The 21,945-nt window shown below is 42.9% G+C and overlaps 1 protein-coding gene across 14 annotated transcripts in view; it reads left to right on the top strand.

Annotated features, from left to right (window-relative positions):
* Positions 1–21,945, top strand: part of MYO5A (myosin VA) — a 4,204,798-nt gene that overhangs the window by 2,191,773 nt on the left and 1,991,080 nt on the right. The window lies entirely within an intron of this gene.

Here is a 21,945-nt window from a genome sequence, read left to right as displayed (position 1 = left end):
TCAGATCCCGCCTTGATGGGACTGCTGCATACCTGCAAGTCAAGCTCCACTTGAGTAACCCACACACTCAACCTGGTCTGTGACATTGTCGGACTTGTTGGTGAGACAGATTTTGTGTCCCAGAGACTCCCCCATCTGTGGAATAGACTCCCTCTCCATGTAAAGCTGAGTACTTCATTATCCCTTTTCAAGCGCAACCTGGAAAACTGGATGGGAAACGAAAAATACACCCCTGGGGTTCCACCTGTGTCCCTGCTGGACAGGGGCTTTGGGTGCTGACTTGTCTAAACATGGGCTAAACTCTTGGCTAGGTTTATAAGGGCATCTGGAATAGCCTAGTAACTTCCTATGATCCTGTAAAAAGAAACAGAAAACCAAACAAGTAGTTGCTGTAGCTAAGCATCCTTACAAAAAGTGTCAGGACTATACTCACGAGCTGTTTAATGTCCCAAATGCTCTGAAACCACCACAGGGGTTTCTGTCCCTGGTCAATCCACTCCATCTAAGAGAGCAAGGAATTCTAATTCTCCTGATGAGGAGTCTGTCTCTGGTGAAGAATCCTTAGCATATTTCTCACAAATATACTCTCCTTTGGCCTTGGGGTCTGATGAAGAGGATTCTTTGTCCCCTAAATCTCCTTTTGAGGAATTGTCCTTTGGGATTCAGTGGTTTGTATGCTGGAACATATTAAGTGGGATTGTTCCCAAGTATCAGAGGTTCAAAAGAGATATTATAAACTTTTGCAAATGAATTCACCCAGACCTTCAGTCCCTCTGGTCTTAGCTGTGCTGGCTGTTGGACACATTTACAGCAGATTAATGAGCCCCTAACTCTTAACCTCTGGCCCCTAAGAAGCCAGACATATTACATAGTACCTGAGGATCATAAATACTTCTATAAAAGTCCATCATATGATCCTGCAGTGGTCTCCATGACCACAGGTAAGTCATCCAAACTCCTTTTCCAAGCTTCTGCCTTCTGACAGAGACAGCCGTGCTATGAAGAGATATGAGAAAAAAATGTGTACTTCTGCTACTTTTGTTTTTAGGGACATTAATTATCAGACCCACATGACTAGATATGCCTTGGTTCTTCTATCCCAGCTGGGGGGAGGGGGTGAATGACTTGCCTGATTCCGAAAGCAAAGACTTCTGCTCTCTCTTTACTGTGTTCTGCCTCTTAGGTAGCCCACCGTTCCATTTAATGCAGCTGTGATACTGCTGACGCCTTTACTAGGACAGCTGCATCTGGTTCTGTCATGAGTAGATATTCCTGTTTGCACCTACAGGCTTTACTTGAAGACATTAAGGCCAAACTTTTAGATTCTCTCTTTGATTACTAGAATCTTTGGTTAACAATAAGAGCAAGGTTATTGCAGTACCTAAAACAAAAGATTGTTTCTCCTGTAATTCAGATGTTCTTTCATATCACCATTGCAGTGTTTTTTACTAAAGGGATTCACTGCCAAGGTAGCCCAACGTTCAGCCAGTATACCAAATCCTTAGGATTTTTTAGATGATGTATGTCACCCGGATGCTCCCTGCTCAAACCGTAAGGTATAAAGGTGATGTACAGACATGCATACCATAGAACTCCTTTGCTGCCAGTCTGAACCCCATCATTGATTGTAGGTTTGAATGCTCCGTCTGTGCTGGTTACTGAGCCATGTTTCAGATAAGTGCCCCACTGGGTTTTTTTCTAATTTTCTTCGTTTTTCAGTTCTGTGGGTTTACATGTCATCCAGAAAGGGAAAATGTCAGTGTGGGAGACAGATTCCCCATAAGGATCGTCATGAGCAGTGTCTCTATTGTTTGGGTGCTTCTTATGACCAGATGAAATGTTTTATCTGCCAAGCATTTGTCATCTCTCTTCTTGTCCATTTCCCTGGAGAACCAAAGTCTTAAATTGGTGGCGCAGGGAGCTGTGGCTGAATCTTCCCATCCCGAAGGTCAGCCACCTGCCAAGATAAAGGCCAAAAGATTCAGGTTTTATTTGGCTGCTGTCTCTCCTCTCCCATATATCTCTCTTGAGGCTGGTGAAATCCCAGAAGATCTCCTGTTTTTTAAATTAGATTCTTCTGCCATGGTCATATCAGAAGGCATCATGGATCCAGCTTCTCCCATGTTGTCAGATGCTTTGCAGATGTCTGTTCCAGCTGTTGAGAGGGGAACCTTGGCTGGCTATTTCAGAGGTCTGAAGGAGATTCTGCGGATACTTTTTTGGGAGGAGATTCCTACTGCGCTAGTTGAATGTAGGCAAGGCTGTAAACCCCCTAGGTTTTTTAGGGCAGACATCCCTCAAAACAAAAAAAACATATTTCCCCTGCTCCTAAAGATCTGCAGTGTGACTGGCAGGATTTTACCCAGGGGTTATTTCATGCATTGATGGCCTTGAAGCCTCCCCAAGGGAGTTTCTGTAATTCCTCCCCTTTGGTCCTGTACCCGACTCGAGGTCCAGAGAGCAGGATTCCTCTGAAGAAGACTTGGATTCCAAGTAAGAGTCTTTGGCATATTCCTCTCAGATCCATTCTCCTTCGATTATAGCTCTTAGGAGAAAGACTGTTACTCCAGACTCTCCCTTTGAAGAACTCTCCTTTGTGGACATTATTTCTTGTATGATGGAATTTTTTAAATGAGACTGTTCGTTGGTTTCTGACATTCACAAAAGTTATTATGAGCTCCTTCAGATCGAGTCCCCGTAAGCGTCTGCTGTTCCTCCTGTCGTGGCTTCCATTTTGACCTTTTTGTAGCAGCTTCTGTGGCCTCAGATTCTGAAACTCCAGCCCCTAAGAAGCCTGATAGATTTTATAAGTTGCCTGAAGGGTTTAATTTCCTCTACAAATGTCCCTTTGCTGACCCCCATCTGTGGTGTCTGTCTCTTCTGAAGAACCCTCTAAGCTTTTGCCTTCTTCTTAACTACTTCCTTCAGACAAGGACAGCAGAGCTATGGAATGGCCAGCAAAATGGTGTAACTGCTGACACCTCAGCCTTTCATCTGTTACCTACCAGACCCATATGACCAGGTATGTTTTGGCCCTTCTTTTACAGGCTTCCCAGGATAGCTCAGCCCTCTCTTTACTAGGCTGTACTTCTTGAGTAGCCCACCACTCTGTTAAATGTAGCTATGATGCAGCTGATGCCTCCGGTAGGGCTGCTGCTTTTGCTTCTATTTTGAGACATTACTCTTGGCTTCATCTCCAGCCATTACCTGATGATATTAAGGCTATAAACTACTGGATGCTTCACTTAATCATAAGAATCTGTTTAATTCTGCAGCTGCTGAGCTTTTTAAGTTTCTGGAGGATAAGGGTATGACATTGCAGGAATTTAAGCTTATATTTGTTTCTCCTATTCCTAAGTTCCAGAGGAGTTATCCATTTAAATCTGCTTTTGTTTGAGGACAGCCTTGCCCTCCTCCCAAAGGTAAGAAGGGTCTAGGCAAGATGTCCATCTATTTACATGTTGCAGTATTCATAACAGTGGGGAGTTGCTGCCAGCAGCACGGCCTTCCAGACAGTATACCAAGGACTTTGCTTCTGGAGGGTACGTGTGTCATCCCTTGTCAGGGCAATAAACCAACGTAGGGTATAAAGGTAATGTCTGCATGCACCCTCCTCAGAAATTTCCTACCACAGTGAATGCCAGACTGCTGTTCGCCAGTTCTGAAAACAGATTGTGTTTTCAGACGACCGTTAAAAGTCTCCAGACCAAACAACTGTTTCTCCTACCACTACAGATAAGTGCCCTGTTGGTTTTTCTTTGCCTTTGATTATTGTTAAGTCTTACATGTCAGTTAGAAAGGGAAAGTGTGCTTGTGGGGAGACAAATTCCTCACAAGGACATGCATGAGAAGTGAGTTTTTTGCTTAGGCAAGGCCCACGACCATCCTCCTGCCCCATTTGCAAATCTTTCATCCCGAAAACCCTTTGTAGCCGTCTTGCTGCACTAAAATTGTATTTAGAAAATCAGAGGCTCAGATGTCTTGCGCTCAGCATGGAAGAGGGAGTAGGCCCGTCCGAAGAGCCGTCGAGGAAGAAGGCCAAGAAAGTTAGGCTGGAATCCCATGCTGCGCCTCAGGCATCCGAGAAGGCTTCTTGAGGCTGATGAAACCCCGGCATCTTCCCAGACATCCTTTTCCAAGCCAGGCCCGGGAACCTCAATGGAAGCTGGGGTGGCAAAAACTTTCAGTATGTCCGCTGAGGCTATTCAGCCATCAGATCCTGATGGTGGAGGGAAACCACAATTCAGCCAGAGGGCCTTGCTCCTTCTGTTCCACCCAGGCAGACATCTGCTCCTATTCTCTCCCCACCAACTACTCCCTTAAAGAAAAAGAAAAAGAAACACTCTGAAACCTAACCATTTCCTGAATGGGAAGTCTTTTCATAAAGTCTTTTTAAGGTTTTCAGGCCTTGCAGACAGAGTAGGCCCCACCAGCTCCCTCACCACGACCTACTTTAAAGGTATCAGAGAAAGAGTACTCCTCTTCAGATGAATCTGTTTCATATGAAACCCAAATAGAGTCCCGAAAAGATTTCATCACCCCAGAGGAGGAGGACTTAATTACTCCTGAGTCTCCAGGGGAAGAAATCACGTTTGGAGACACAATCTCTCTCATGAGGGAGCATTTTAAATGGCAGGTATCTGAAGTATTTGACACCAAGAAAAGGTACTTCGACCTTTTACAAATGGAGCAACCCTCTGCTTCAGCAGTGGACCCCCTTACTACCTGCCTTCCAGGTTCTTCTTCTTGGTTGCTTCTCAATCCCCTGACTCTCAACCACCAGCTTCTAAATGACCGGACTGATTCTACAAGGTCCCTCAGGATACCCAATACCTCTTTAGGAACCCACCAGCAGACCCAGAAGTTATTGCTGTTTCTTCTGACAAATCACTAGGCAACTACCTTTGACTGCTCTTTATTCCACAGACAAAGACAGCAAATTCATGGACAGTCTAGGGAAGAAAGTTTATACCTGCTCTACTCTGGCTATAAGAGCTCTCAACTACCAGACTCATATGGCTAGATATGTCCTGGATACCATTACCAAGGCCTCCACATTACTATCTGAGGCACCAGATTCTCTCATAAAAGCACAAATTTATACCCTCCTCTCTAATGCATCCCAAGTAACTATGCACTGATGCTGTGGATGCCTCATCTATGTCTGTTGCATCTGGATCAGTCTTGAGGTGATATTCTTGGGTGAGACTACAACCGCTACCCATGGATGTGCAAACAAAATTGTTGGATGCACCCATGGATAATAAAGCTCTGTTTGGGCAAGCCTCAGCAGTACTCCTTAAATCCCTTCAAGAAATGGGTTAGGAACTTCAAAATCTTAAACACCTACTGGTGTCTCCTATCCCAGGATTCCATAGGAATTACCCACAAAAACCTTCCTTTGTCAGAAAGCAGTCCTCACACACTGCTCCACAGGCTAAAGGACGCAGACAAACCAAGAAAAGCTCTGCTCCAAATTTTCCAGCCAGTTCTTCCACTACGCCCTTTTGAGGCCAGTCTGACCACTCCAGACCGCCTTCTATGTGACCACCCACCTTTCCACCAAAACACCCACTTTCCCTCCATCTCATCCTATCCCTTCCCTCCTGGCAGATGATCACATCAGAACAATGGGTACTCTCCATCATTCAGTCAGGCTATTTCATGACTTGGTGGATGGTACCCCCCTTTCATGGAATCCCTCCACCACCTGCAAACCAAACCCACCTTTTTCCTCCTATCATTCAACAACTTCTAGATCAAGGTACCATAGAACAGGTACCATACTATCAAAAAAATAGGCTTTTACTCCAGAATGTTTCTGATACCAAGGAAGGACGGCTCATGGAGGCCAATCCTAGACTCATCCTTTCTAAACCTCTTTCTCAAAGTCCCCAGTTTCAAAATGATTACCTTACCCCTGCTCTTACCACTCATTCCAACTCAGGCCTTCATGGTAGCCCTAGATTTGAAGGATACCTGCCTACACATCCTTATTCACCCAGATTACAGGAAATACCTCAGATTTGCAATAGGTTCTTGACATTTGCAATTCTCTGCCTTGCCCTTTGGACTCTCTACTGCTCCCCGAGCATTCACAAAGTGCCTGGCCCCCATCATTGCTCACTGCAGGACTCGGGGGTATTCAGATATACCCATACCTGGACGACCTGCTTATTCTTCATCAAGACCGCCAAGTCCTCCTACTACATCTACAACAGGTAATCTCCACCCTATCTCAGTTTGGGTTCACCATAAACCACAAAAAGTCTTACCTGATCCCCTCTCAAGACCTGGTTTTCCTGGGATGCAGGATCAGAATAGACAAAATGAAAGCCTTCATTCCAGATCAGAGAATCCTAGACCTTTGTCTATACTTCCAAAAACTCCTCTCCCACACTTCCTTGCCAGCTCAAGAAATTTTAAAAATTCTAGGCCACATGGCATTTCTCCTATCCTTGTTGCCTCTGGCAAAACTCCACATGCAAAAAATCCAGTGGGTCCTGAAAAACTTATGGAGCCAACATTCCCAGCCCCTGGATGCCCCCCTCCCCTTACTTCAAATTTTGAAGAAGGAACTCCAGTGGTGGATATCAGCTGTTCACCTCAACCAAAGGATCCACCTTCAAGCTCCCAGCACCCCTCCAACAGGTCTCCACAGATGCTGCCGATCTTGGTTGGGGGTCAGTGCTTCTTACAGACCAAAAACAACTCTCGGTGCAAGGCACATGGCCCAACCTAAGACAAAAGGACCATATCAACATCAAAGAAATGAGGGCTTTACACTTGGCCCTACTAACCTTCAAATCAGCCCTTCAGCCAGGAATCCTGAAAGTGATCACAGACAATGTGATGGTCCTGTGGTACATAAGCAAGCATGGGGGTACAAAGTCCTACCCCCTGTGCAACCTAGCAATCCAGATCTGGAACCTAGGAGTATCTCTCCACATTTATCTGGTAGCTGTTTATATCCCTTCAACAGAGAATGTCATGGCAGACTTCCTGAGCAGAACTTCAGCTCCCAGTCATGAATGGATGCTTCATAGGGAAGTATTTCTGGACATAATCCACAGGTGGGGTATTCCACAAGCAGATCTCTTTGCCTCCACCCAGAACAGACAGATGCCCAAATTCTACACAAGGAATCCGCATCCACAAGAGTGGAAAGTGGATGCGTTCTCCTTCTCTTGGGAGGGAATGTCCCTCTATGCTTCCCCCCTTCACCTTAATTCAGAAAGTCCTTCTGAAAATAGAGGGACAACCCAAAAATCCTACTGGTGACCGACCCCCTTTTGGCCAAGACAGCATTGGTTTGCCCTCCTACACTTACTAGCCAAGGGCAATCATTACAGGTTACCCCACCGAATGGACCTGCTCACACAGGACAGGGATCCCTACTACACCCTCAGGTGAACAATCTGAAATTAACCTTATGGGTGATAGGGTTTTGATTCCCTACAGACACCTATACTTGCAGGACATACTCAATGTTCTGCATAAGGCCAGAAAACCTAGTACCAGGAGAAACTATGTATCCAAATTGAACAGATTCTCCTACTGGTGTCAACAGAAAAAACAGGACCCTCTGACTACCTCTATACCTATGGTCCTTTCCTATTTGTGTGAGCTACTTCACTCGAGACTAGCATATTGATCAAAGTGCATTTATCTGCCATCTCTCCCTGTCTGCCTATCTCCCCTCCTCTGGCTTCCAGACTGGGGAGTACCAGGAGAAACTATGTATCCAAATTGAACAGATTCTCCTACTGGTGTCAACGGAAAAAACAGGACCCTCTGACTACCTCTATACCTATGGTCCTTTCCTATTTGTGTGAGCTACTTCACTCGAGACTAGCATATTGATCAAAGTGCATTTATCTGCCATCTCTCCCTGTCTGCCTATCTCCCCTCCTCTGGCTTCCAGACTGGGGGTCAAACTTTTCCTCAAAGGGGGTTCTTCACATCTGGCCTCCCAGAACCATATCTCTCCCCCTTGGGACCTGAACTTTGTACTAGAAAAACTTACATTGCCACCCTTTGAACCAGCTCATTCAGTATCCCTGAAGCTATGCACACTGAAAACAGTCTACAAGTGGCCCTTACATCTGCCAGGAGGGTATCGGAGATACAAGCCCTCATGGTTACCTCTCCCTACCTTATTTTCCACAAGGACAGAGTTGCTCTCAGGACCAACCCTTCCTTCATGCCGAAGGTGGTTAATGAACTTTCACTAAACCAGACCATTAATCTACCTGTTTTCTACCCTGAACCACAAAATTCTTCGGAAAGGACTCTCCATTCCTTGGATGTCCATCAGAAAGTCAGAGCAACTTTTCATCTCTTTCCACCCGAGAGCTCTAGGGAAGGCAGTCTCCAAGCAAACCATTTCTTCATGGATTTGTAAATCCATTACCTTATGCTGCTCTTACCATGGAAAATTCCTGCACAGTCAAGTCAAACCTCACTCTGCCTGGGCAGCTGCTTCCTCAGCTGCCTTTGTCAAAGGAGTTGACTACGCTTCCATCCTGGAAGCTGCCACTTAGACTTCTGTCCACACCTTTACCAAACATTACAAACTGGACCTAGTCTCTCGAGCTAGGGCAGGGTTTGCCAGGTCTATCCTCCAAGGACTCGACCAGGGAACCCAATCCTCCACTCAGAGCCATACATAAAAGGTCTGGTACTCTCCCTATTGTTATGAACACTGCAACATGTGAATAGAAGGACATAGAATAGTTGTGTAAGAACTTAACATAAACTTAGATGTCCTTCTCTTCCATGTCACAGTATTCAGTCCCCCCTCCTGCTCCTTTCCCTTTACCATCTTACATTCCATACTGACTTGGGGGGACATAACCCTGATATCCCCCAGTCTCTCCACTAAATACAAACTACCTGCTACCCTGACTCTAGCCTACATTTAATTCTACGGGCTCCCTTGGGACCCTTCTACCCACAGGAGTGCTACTGTATGCAGCAGTTCATTCTGAGGAGGGTGCATGCAGATGTCACCTTTATACACACGTCAGTTTATGGCCCTGACGAGGGACGTCACACGTACCCTCCTGAAGCAAAGACTTTGATATACTGGCCGGAAGGCAGCGTTGCTGGCAGCAAATCCCCACTGTTATGAATACTGCAACATTGAAGAGAAGGACATCTAAGATTATGGAAGTTCTTACATAACTATTCTTGCCTGCTGCTAAGTCTACTCAGAATCCCACTTCTCAGAAACCTCTTTTTCAAGACATGCCAGGCTGTAGCTGACTGTTAGCTTCCCCCTTTCCTGGGTCAGTTTCCCTTATTTCTTTGTCTTTCCTTGTCCCTTCCCAGTTGCTTAAGGGTCACTCATGTCTCTTCAGTTCTGACCAGCATCCATCAGGGATACTTCATGTTGTGAAAATCCATTCCTCCTTTTCTGGGCATCCCTCACCCTCAGAAAAATCTTCCTTTCTTACCAAAACTACTTTAGGGTCTTTTGGCTGAAGGTACCATTCAGGTTGTGTCCCATTCACAGGAGGTTAGGGGGATGTTATTCCAGAATGTTTCTAATTTTCAGGAAGGAAGGCATCTTGAGACCCATTCCAGATCTTCTCAGCTCAGTATCTTTCTGAAGATTCATTCCATTCAATATTGTCCCTTTAGACTCCTCCTTCCTCTTCCCCAGGCTTTCCTGGTCTGTCTGGATCTCAAGAATGCTTATATGCATATCCCAATTCATCCCCTCTTCAGGAGGTTTTTGCATTTCTCTTTTTCTTTCTTGCATTTTCAGTCCTCCGGTTTGCCCTTTAGCCTTTCTACTGCCCCAAAGGTTTTCGTCAAATTCCTCGCTGCTGTGATCACTTTTTGCAGGATGAAAGGGGGGGGGGGGCAGATCTTTCCTTATTTGGACAATCTACTCATTCAGGTTCCTCCCCTAAGACCTGGCTTTAGCACTTCCACTATACTGTTTGTCTCTTGTAAAACCTGAGGTTTACCATAAATTTTCAAGAATATGTCTTTGTTCTTTCTTAGGATCGTGTTTCTCATTTGCAGGCCCCAGACCAATCCCTGTGTTGCCTTCCCAACTCCTCCCAAGGCACTTTCTTTTCATCTTTTTTCAATCCCTTCTTCCCCAGGTTTCACTTTCAGACAATAATGAGAGAGAGAGAGAGAGAGAGAGAGAAAGAGATGAGTTATGAATGAAAGACCAGAGAGAGGTACCAAGGAGAGAGAGAGAGTAGAGAGAGTATAAACAGAATTCCATCCTGGATGGGAACAGGAACATATCCCTGATTTGCTTAAGTATCCTTTTAGTAAGGATTTGAAAGAAGAAACACTAGTTACTGTTCTGATGTTGAGGTAGGGAGTTCCAAGCTTAAACAACAGAGTAGGAGTAGAGACTTTGGCCGGAGGAAGTGAAAGGTTTGGAGACTGAGGAGCTGTTTGTCTCTGGACCTGAGATTTCTGTTTGGGATGTGGAGGTCAAGTAAATGACTGATAGCTGAACAGTTTAGAGGGTTTTGAATAATATGTGAGGTTATTAGTTGGATGTAGGGGAGAAGGTTGGGAAGTTCAAGCCAGTTGATAGACTGTAGAGTATTGCAGTGGTTTGCTGAGTATTTAGCATTCAATGTGAACTTTGCAACTTTGTTGTAGCAGCTTTCTAACTTGGGTTTCTGGAAGGTTTGTAGGTTGTTCAGAATTGGGGCTCTGTAAAGTAGAGAGGGTAGGAGTTATGATTCGGCTAGTGTGATTTTAGCAGGAGTATTCAGAAAATGCTTATTCCTATATATTAAGCCAAGTTTCTGATGTGTTTTTGTGATGCTACTTTGAACATGCAGGTCAAACTTTAGTTTGTCATCAATAGTCAAACGTAATTTGATATGGAGGACTATTTCAGTTTTAGTTTTATTTAAAGAAAATATTTGAATGATGTTCTGTCAGGGTTGAGTAATTTGGGAGTGAAAAGTTTTGTTTGGCTTGAGTGTGAGTTGAGATGTAGTGAGCCATGCTTCAAATGAGGTGTAAGCATGCTGTGTTTTAACTGTAGTTGTGTTAGAGTGGAAGAAGAGCAGATGATGATGGAGTCATCTGCGTATTGAATAAAAGTACCTTGTCCAGAGGCTGTGCGCAGGTCATTGATAACTATATTGAAGAGTAAAGGTCCAAGAATAGATCCTTGTGGGACTCCTGTTGTGTTAGGCAGCAGTGGTGAGGTAGCCCCTTACCATTTTACTGACTGTTAGTGAGGTATCTGTGAAACCATTTAATAGCAGGGAATGAATTGCCCAGATTTGAGAGTTTAGTGAGAAGTCCAGAGTGGGGTACCATATCAAAAGCTTTAGAGAGGTGAAGAAATAAAACTGATACCAGTTTGTCAGAGTCTCTTGCTTTATTTATATTGTCATTGAAAGATAGTAGGGCTGTGGATGTATTGTGTTCAAGTTGGACGCCATGGTTGGGTATTGGAGATCAGGTTATTCTGTAGAGAGGTATTGTTGTAGTTGGTGAATACATTTTTCAAGAATTTTGGATAGGGGGAGAATATGGCAATAGGTTGGAAATAGGTTACTATACTTGAATTGCTACCTTTATGCTGTGGGATTATGTAAGATTTGTTTCCATAGGTCTGGAACATGGGATTCTGCTGTGGATTTGTTAATAAGAATACTGATAGGGTAAGTTATGGCTTCAGCAGCAAGTTTTATGCTGGGGGGAGATTATCTACAGATGATGAGCATGGTTTAAGCTTGAGTAGTAGTTTTTTGATAGATGTAGGGACAGGTTGGAAGGAAAAAGGGCAGGGATTGAAAGTGGGAGATAGTGAAAATGGATGGGATGTCACTATGTTTGGTGGAGTGCTAAGGGAAATTGGTTTCGGGTAGTCAGTTTGTGAGGCTGGGTGTGTGCAGCAAGGGTTGCGGGTGAGTTTAGTTATGCATTCTATGAAGTAATTGTTAAACTTGATAGCAGTTTGTAGTGGCATATTTTCTGGATGGGGTTATTTTTTTCTAGTTCCTGGGTTGAGGAGGGATGAGATGGAAGCCCAGACTTGTTTAGGGTTATGCTTGTAAATGCCTTGAGAAGTAGTGTGGTATATTTTTTTGTCAGACTTTTTTTTCCTCTGTTACAACGTTGTCTATATAGTTGTAAATCATTGTCATTTTTGTTCTTTTTCCATATGTTCAATGCTCTGTCTCTATCTTTTATGAGTAGTTTGCAGGATTTGGTCAGCCCAAGGGGTTAAGATTATGTTTAATACATTGGGGCAAGAGAATTTAAAATACTTAAGAATAGTGTGTTGAATTGCTCGACAGCTTTGAAGGAAGGACCATTTTATAGTGTTTATTGTTTGAATGAAACTATCCTGGGTGAATTTTGTAAGGTTGATGGTGGATTTAAATTTATGGTCTTTATGTAACTGTGTGGGAGCTCTTGTCTGTATAAGCTGCAAAATGGTTGCTTAAAAAGTCTAAGTATGTACCAGATGAGAAGTAGTTAGAAGGGTTAGAAATTAGTGTCCAATCCAGGATGGATTGTTGAGCATTATTTTTGCTGTGTCTTGTAGGAGAATTGATGAGTTGGGTGTAGCCAAAGAGATTTATGCTACTGGTCCGGTTTCTTGAGGAGAGAGACTGGCAGTCTATATTAATGTCACATAGTATGATTGTTTCATTATAGACAGAGTATGAAACCCAAGCTAATATTTCTTGCAGAATTGGAACATTGTGCCCTGTAGGTAGGTATATAATAAATCATAATTTTTTGGACATACTAAGCTTAAGGAAAGAGACGAGAATTTCTGCATTAGAAAAAATAGGAATGGTGCCTGAAAAGGGGTAACTGTTTAATTTTTTGAGTGAATGAAGGCAGTTTTGCTTACTTGTATGTTCTATCACATCTAATTATGTCATAACCTGGAGGAAGGATTTCAGTATCTTTCATTTTAGGGGTTAGCCAGGTTTATAGTGATTAAACCCAGCATGGAAGTTGGAGTTTTTATTTCCTGTGCTCCTGAGGTTGGAGGTTATTATCTTTAGAGTTTTAGGTTGTAGTTTGTAATTAAGTGTTTGTGTGACCTGGATTTGGGTGGATGTCTGGGTATTGAGTGATAATAGTAAAGGATGGATTTAGCATTTTGGGGAAGCAGTTTGGAACAATGACTACTTTTGTAGTTTGTGCAGAATTTGATTATTTTAGGTTTATAATATAATACTGTGGTGGTAGCTAGGGAGAAACAAGGAACTGACTGATAACGTAATGGTACTAGTGGTGTGAGAGGTGTATTTCAGAGGATGTTTGTATGTGAAAAGATCAAGGAAGAGGTGAAGGGTAATAAAGAAAAGGGATGACAACTTGGATGTAATGATGTTGACTAGGATGGATGGGTAGGAAATGTAGAAGGATGATGCAGAAAATAAGAGAATGAAATGGTTAGTAAGCTGTGAGGTAGTGTTCAAGTAACTACTTGCAGAGAAGAGATTTGATTGGATTGTGATGTAATGGGTGGAGACGTAGAGTACAAGATGTGATAGGACAGTTGTGCAGGAGGTGGGGATTGATGAAGTAAAAGTTTGGCGATAGTGGGGGTGGGTGGGAATTGGTGATAGGGTAGGGGGTGGAGTGAATCCCGTGTGTAGCGAGAACTGAACAGAGTGGTGCCCCACTGTCACTGCTGAAAACAGCAAGAAATAATGCGTGAGGAGAGGATTCCTACAGTTCAGCTGGTAAGGAGCCAGAATAAGACTTTTGAAGCTATTGAGGAGGGAGGGATAGAAAAGAAAGGAAAGGTATGCAGCACAGAGGAAGGAAACAGCTATGGAAAAAGGGAATTTAAAGGATCAGGGAAATACCAGGCAGGCAGGATTAGGAAGGGTTGAAGGAGGAGGGAATAGAGTAGGGTTCACACAGGTAAAGTGGGTAGAGCTACAGGAGTAAAACAGGGTCCTTAAGCAGAGAGAGGCTCACAGTGGTGTTTTAGGGATAGTCAAATACCAGTGAATGGGAGAGAAAGCAGGTGCAGCCAGAGAAGCCAGGAGGATAGTTTAGGTGACTAGAAGTGGAGTGCAGGAGATGGACTGATTTAATTCTATCCCTGGGCAGTGTGAATACTGAAAAGTGAAGTTTCAAATATATGTATTAAAAACAGGATATTGCAAATAAGGAAATAAGCCTTAGTCAAGCGTGCTTTAGCTCTGTTGGAAGAAGTGATTATGGGAGTGTTGTAGCTGGGAGATTAAAGTCTTTCAATCTGTAGTGGGAAATTGCTTTAGTGAAACGGTCTTGTTGATGCGGATAGGGAGTTTAGTTCTGCTGAGTGTAGTAATGTTGGAAGAGGGCAGTTTTTCAGGCTGTAGTGTAAAATTGCTTTAGTGACTTCATCTGGTTGAGGTGGCTAGGGGGCAGCCTTATGCTGTGCTTCCATTTGCTGCATCTTCTCTGTCAGCTAATGTTGCCCATGTTGGACATTGAGAGTCAGGGCCTTCACTTCATCACTATGGCTATGAAGAACACTTTCCTTCTCTATCCCTGAGTTTCATGACCTTGGGAGTTGTTAGAAACGTGGGGGGGAGGGTTTGCAGGAGATCACCACTTGCATGGGTATGTGAAGGAGATTGTGAAGCTTCTCAGTTGGACCCAAGATAAGTTCTGAAGTACTCTTTTTGCAAAGCCAATTCATAAATAAGCTTTGCTACAAAAGTTAAACACTCCAAAAAATTTAAAAAGGATTCCATTACACTCTCCTACTACTGTGACTGAGTTCTCAACTGAGCTGAAATCTACATAAGTTCTCAATTCCTAAGTAACATCTACTGTCATGTTTTTTACACAACTATACTTTTTGAGGGAGATACAGTCATGCCAGATATTATTGCTCATCTCTGAATATGAAATCTTTGTAAGAGGAGCATTTCTACTGTTACTGCAGTAGTTTTCTGGTTGATGTCTACTTGTATGAAATGCATGAAATGTATTCCTTGATAAGGCTGGCTATGTGCTGCTTCACTTTGTTGTGTTTTCCATTCAGGGGATGTAGGTCCCTTTTGCTTCTCACATTTTAACTAATAAGTTATAATGAATGTCATATTTTTCCATTTTTGTTTGGTCCTTCTGTTCTTGCATTACTGCTTTAGGTTTTCTTTTGTTCCTGCAGCTTGTTAAATCCCCTTTTGCTTGCAGCAGAAGGGCTTTACATTCATGGAACAGTGTATTTACCTCCCTTACATAAAATGGATCGATGTTTGATGGATTTTCTGGATAGAGAATGTGCTGGCCAATTCATGTTGTACAGGGAGAGCTGTTGAAGCAATTGCTCATTTCCAGACTCAGATTCTTGAGGTCAGGGATGGCAGCATTGCCATCCATTGTAGGAAGTACATCACTGGTAAAGTATCTTTCAGTCTACAGCATCTGTTGTGGTACTTTGGGATTACTCTGAACAGCTCCTGTAAGATTAACTTGCATATTCTTTTATTTTAGTTTCTACACAAGAACATGTAGCTTTCTGATATGAGTTAGCTATGTGTAGCTAGGCACTGATGCATAGTATTGGGTATGAGTGCTCTTCAGAAGTTTATATTAATTGATGTCCCTGACAACTGAATAGCCACTGTATTACAATAATTTAGACATTCTGTTTTTGTAGTTTTACTGTTAGAATACATGTCTAACCTTTGTGTTTGTAAACTCAGTGGATGTACCAGTACCTAATGATAAGAAATCCTTGCCAGATGCTTTAACATTAAATGAAAATGGAATAGCCACATAAAGTATACAAAAAACAACTTTTGGGAATATAGAGGGTGGATTCTGTTGCCACACACTTATACGTCCAGTACAGTAGTGTTACTAGATTAATGTTTTAGGGTACAGTCCAGTTTGAGAAAATGCCTCTAAAAGAGAGATTGTTTAACAAAAGTCACAGCAAGTAATATTTTTTCTGAAAAAGTATTATATTCTCAACTGAAATCACCAAGCTTCATCCCTTTTGCTAAAGGGAGAAATTATGCCATTTCTGGGTGGCTGTACATGTTTTGAGACCATCGCTAATGGAAATTTACAATTTAATTCAGTTGTGTTTGAACTGTGTCTTTCATGATTATGGTGTTTGTATAGCTAACCGAGTCACTTTCAGGTGCATCTGCAGGATCGTCCTTAATTGAGCAGTTATCTTCCGTTAGTATGGGGCACATAAAAATGCCATGTACTGTTATTCTAAGAAGAAAAATGTTTCTTTTTCTTTCATAATTATTGCAGTAGTGATGATAGTATATCTGTCTCCGTCTGGGCATCTGAAAAGGTGAGAACCCATGTCTCTTTCTGTTACTCAAGCTTCACCTTCCCACCCAGACAGTCTGCTGTCAATACTACTAACAGATTACTTGAGCTTTTGACAGAATACTTGCAGTTTTCCTGCAACAGTGCTAAACTTGAGGCGTTTACCCAGTTTTTGTAGTTAACTCTTTCTATAGATAATTACTGCTATAATTTCAAACTTCTGACAGCAAAGAAGAGTGGAGCATGATACCAGGAATAACATATAATCCCGGAAAGAGTCAGTGAAGCATGTCGTGGCTTCAAAATAAGTTTATTACGATCTTTGGCAGATGAGCACTGTAGATTAAATGTAGAAACATTTCAAAACTTAATTTATAATAGCGTTCATGTGTAATCATAGGAAACATTTCAATGTAGTTGGCAGCCAGAATCATTTTGATTGGAGAAATGTTGAAATGCCAGGCTGTCATAGATTGGGAAAAATGCTTCAATGAGTACTTAGGCTTTAGGGGGATATGTCATTGGTCTATTTTTGCATCAGCTGAATTAAGCTTTATGGCCAGCCATTTTTGTGCACCGGCCAATAAGTAAAGACTTTGTCATCTAAAACTTTTTGGTACTTAACCTAGTTCCCTGGTATGTGCTAGGCAGAAATTTCAGGACTAATGGGAATGGAGAATGGGGTTTCGCTAGCAAATGGCGTGAATTGTGAATTTTCATAGGCTGAGTTGAATGATTTGTGGCTGTGATACTTTTTATAGGCTGAGAAGAATGATTAGTGGCTGTGATAGAACCAAATGCTTAAGCTAATTGAGACAAGATCCGGAATTTTAGTGTTCAGCTATTCCAATTTTGTCAGAGGGCACTTGGTGAGGGGAGTGCCTGAGTCGAGACCCGACTCATTAGGCCTGTGGGGGATGTATGCCCACACAAACAATAAAAGGATGAAGTGGTGGGAAACTGTGCTAAGCATGAAATGGGGAAAAAACAGCCCCCAACCACTGGTCATTCCCAGCCAATTCATAGCCAGTGCCCTTGCATTTGGAGTGGACTTTCCAAATTGAAACAACAGTGACACATGCAACTTCATCTGAGTGTGGGTTCTTAGGCAGAATTCACCATTCGGTCATGCTGGGGGGTGTCCAAGAAAGAAAATAAGGACAGAGTCTCACTATGCGCCACGTAACATATGGCCAAAAGTGATCTGTTGTCTAAAGTCACAGGCTTTGCAAGCCAAGGGACCCTATCCGTTATCTTAAGTTGGCTGAGGACTGTGATTCAAACATCATAGATTTTTCCCAAAAGCACAACCTCTACTTGGAAAAAGGAGTAAAACTTCTATGTTATCAAGTGCCCTTATAGAAAACACTTCACTCTCCAGTTCTGACCAACCCGACCCACATGTATATATACAGCCCATGTTCATCGAAAATCATGTCTCATGCTTGTCATGCAAAATCAGTTTGATTTATTGAGTGGATAGGTCAGATGTTTTAAAAATATATACACTGTTAAGATTAACCATTGTGGGGGGACCTTAGTGAGTGAGGTCATGGCAGAAGAAAGTCATTCAGTATACTAAATTTTAAATTGCCGATGATTCAAAATTGGGAAAGTATGTCCAACTGGAGGTTATTCTTATGGGAATTATGGCTTGTGCCGTCCAGGCTATGGAATAAACAGTGAATGCTGAGGCTGGCGATCCCAGTGTTAGAGGCAATTCCGAAGCTAAGGGCACCCAAATATCTATGTTGGTTTTAGTAATAAGTATTAAACCATATAATGGAAACACGCTTAAAATAGAGTTCAACTCCACCATTATAGGTTCATAGGTTGGTACTGGGCTATCTGCCCAAAGGCATATATTAGCCCAGCCACGTTGTGTGGTATTCACCACCCCTTTAGTAGTTCCCTAGACCCTTGTACTAGCAGCTAGTACCCTTGGCCCCTATCTAGTAGTGCTGTTGGTGTGATCCCCGGTGTGAACTTTCTGTTACCCATCCACTCATCAAGGTTCCTCTTGAAGAGCGATAGTGAGGGGCTCTGTCTTATGTAGATCGGGACCCTGTTCCATAGTAAGGGAAGCCTCTGCGAGGGGAATCTTTCCCTCCAGTATGTTCTATTCATTGTTGTGTTGAGGTTTATATCCCTAGAGCGTGTAGCTCGAGTAGATTTGGTTTTGCTAAGATGGAGCATGTTCAACAATTCTGGGTTGGACATGGCTCTGTACGTTAGAGATCGCCTCTGAGAAAGCGGTATGCAACAGAGAACAGTCTTAGCTTTTTCAAACGTGCTGCATAGGGCAACTGTTTGAGGCCAGTAATACTCTTGGTTAGGTACCTCTGTGGTCTCTCCAGCTGCTGGAGATGTCTAGCCAGGTACATTCCAATTGGTGCATTGTACTCAATAATGGGTCTGATGAGGGAAGAGTAGAGGGACACCATTACATCCTTCTTGATGCGAACCCTTTCATGATCAGATGGGTCACATAGAAGGATTTGCTAACCACTTTGGCAACATGGTTATCAAAGGAAAGCTGACTGTCTACTTGGGTCCCTAGATCCCTTATTTCTTCTTCAGATTTCAGCGGATTACCTACTATGTTGTAATTTGCGGGTACTCTGTTTTTTCCAAAGGGGATTACTATGCATTTTTTTGCATTTAGCTTGAGACCATGGCTTTGACACCATGCATCAGTCTCATTTAGGCTCTTCTGTAGGATCTCCATGTCGGCCGGAGACTCTATTATAGCACCCAGTTTGCAGTCGTCCACAAACTTAGTCAGCCACAGCCCTTCCGTGCTTGCCTGTACTTCTGAGAAGTATATGCCAAACAGGAGAGGCCCCAGGACAGAGCCCCGAGGCACACCACTCGTTACTGGTCTGGATTCAGACATAGATCCCACTACTCTTACTTTATGGGATCTGTCTGAGAGCCAGTTTGCGATCCATCTTGTGCCATAAGGGTTTATGCCCAGGCTGGTGAGCTTATCAATAATACCGGAATGGGGAATGGTGTCAAATGCTTTAGCAAGGTCAAGGTAAGCCGTGTGTACCTCCTTTCCCTTATCTATAGCCTGAGTAACTGTCTCAAAGAAATCCACCAGGTTCAGGAGGCATGATCTGCCCTTGACGAAGCCGAACTGTGTGTGGTCCAGCGACTGGTGGTTCCCAATCTCTCCATTTATGAGTTCCATAATAATTCGCTCCATAGCCTTACAGATCAGACTGGTCAGGCTTATTGGTCGGTAGTTCCCAGGGTCAGTTGTGGCCCCACCCTTGTGTAGCGGGACCACCGTTGCCATGCGCCATTCTATGGGCACATATCCTGTGGAGAGGCCGAGACTGAACAGGGTATTAAGATGCGGGGTTAATTCCTTTTGGAGCTTGTGTATGACGCAGCCTGGGACACCATCTGGTCCCATGGAGGCAGTGTTTTTAGCTTTAGATAGAGCCTTGTTAACCAACGTATCAGTAATAATTGGACTTACACAATCCCCTGGAATGGTAATAGGCCCTGTAGGTGGTGAAGGGGGGGGGGGGAATTTGCACTGAACCTGTCAGCCAAGATGTTGGCAATGTCAGAAGGGTCAGTGTATTTTGTTCCATTTTGTACTAACTCAGAACAGACCTGAGTGTTGCCATTTAGGTTTTTGATGTAGCCATAGAAGGCCTTATGGTTATCCTTGGCATCTTTCTTTTCAAAATTAGCTTTAGTTGACTTGATGAGGGCCTCAGTTTCTTACTAATGCTAATCAGGGATGATTTTTCTACTTGAGATTTGGCCTTTTTTTGTACAAGTCTCCTCCATTTATTGTAGTTTGCTTATGGCCGGGGTCCACCAGACTGGTTTCTTCTTGCTTGAAACGCTATTTAAGGCGGAAGGCCCTAAAGGAAGCCTGCGCCTGCCAGTAAGAGCTGATGCTATGATCGACTCTGGGCATTTAGCCCTAAGTATCAAGTAACAATTAGGATTGGTTTGGATTAGTAAGGAATGGCTGGGTAACTTTCTTTTTTTTTATATACTATACCCCACAAACAGACTGTTAAGCTATCGATACATGCATGAACCCCAAGACAAGCTATTTTAGCATTTGCGTGGAACACTTAGAGAATTAAATAAAATAAAGTAATATATTTTAAGATAAGATGAAAGATACCTTTGGAGCAGCACTTTCACTCACTCCATCAGATCTGCCAAGAAGAAATTATAAGTCAAACATTGTGAAAGCAAAGACATGAAACTTAATAGTACTTTTAGTTTAAGGCAATAACAGTAAACTGTTCAGAAAAAGGAACGGGCTGTCTGCAGGCAGTAAACATTATCGAATTGATTTAGAGTAAGACTAAGTGCAGAATTTAAATGTGAGCTTTTTTTACAGTCACCAGATCAAGTATCCATTTAACTTAACAGGGAATCTCCAGATCAAGAATCCACTTAGCTTAAACAGAGGACCTACAGTTTGGCAGATGCTTTTATGAAGATTATGAAGACTAATAGTATGCACAGTGATGAAGTTTTCTTAGGTTTAATACAATTTTTATTGACATCTGTGTGTTCAGGCCTGGTGGTCTGCACGCTTCCAATATGATCTGCCGGTCAAGTTCCCTTTTCTCCAGGCAGTTGTTTAGTTGGCTCTGGAGTTCTCCTTGTTGTACAAGATCAACTACGTGGAACAAAAATTCATCATTTCCTGGTTTATTTTGGTGGTGGCTAGCCAGTGCATTGTTTTGGTTGTTGGCACAGATGTCTGTGAGGTAGCGGGCAGTCCTAGTTTTCAGTTTGTTCACAGTCTTGCCAATGTAAAAGGCTGGACAGCGTGAGCACTGAGCTCTGTACACCATGTAGGTGGTATTTCAGTCACTGTGTTCTCAGCTACAGTAGAAAAAGTGATCAGTGGGGTGAGGAATCAAGGGCTCTTGCTCATAAAACAGCGGTATCTGCAGTTAGGGGGTCTGCAAGCGTAAGTACCTCTTGGAAGGTCAGTATGAAAAACCGTACATTTTTCGGTTATCTTTACAAAGTCATGGATGTTCTTATTTTTCTGTAGGTTGAAGCTCGGTCTCACCAGGAGGATGTAATTTATCTTGCAAGGGGGGGGGGTTGCTGATGATGATCACGTTGTCCTTTATAACATCAGTATTGTTTCTGTAGTCAGTGGAATAGGTTTTTGATGTCTTTTGGGTGATTTTTGTTGTTCTTACCCCATTTTCTTGTTCAGTTCATGTGGAATTCCTGGTTTGTGTTTTTCTGAATTACAGTGGGTTCAAAGATGCTGCAGACAAACTTATTGTAGTATCCACGCGCTAGAAAATCTTTCAAGGTTGAACATGTTTATTGTAAAGTCTTCGAGTTTCTTAGAGACCCCGTGCCATCCTTAGTCCTTGAGATTTTACCATGTTCATTTTGGTCTTAACAGGGTGCATGCTGTCACTGTGTGGCAGAAGGTTCACTCTGGTAGGCTTTTGATATAGATTGTTGAACAGTTCTGAAGAGTCTTTGGCTTTGGAGATTTGAAGGTCAAGGAAGCATGCCTTGCTTTTGTGGTAAGAATGGATGAATTTAAGACAGTCAACTTACCAATGTGCTCAAAAAAAGTCCAAGAGTTCCTGTTCAGTGTTATTCCAGACAATGAAGATGTCATCTATGTAGTGGTAATAGCCTATATGCTGAAAGTAGGAGGAG

Source organism: Protopterus annectens, chromosome 7.part1, assembly GCF_019279795.1.
Source record: "Protopterus annectens isolate FY-2018-M chromosome 7.part1, PAN1.0, whole genome shotgun sequence".
NCBI lineage: Eukaryota > Metazoa > Chordata > Ceratodontiformes > Protopteridae > Protopterus > Protopterus annectens.
Note: the sequence above shows the minus strand (reverse complement) of the source record. Positions and strands in the feature narration are given on the sequence as shown.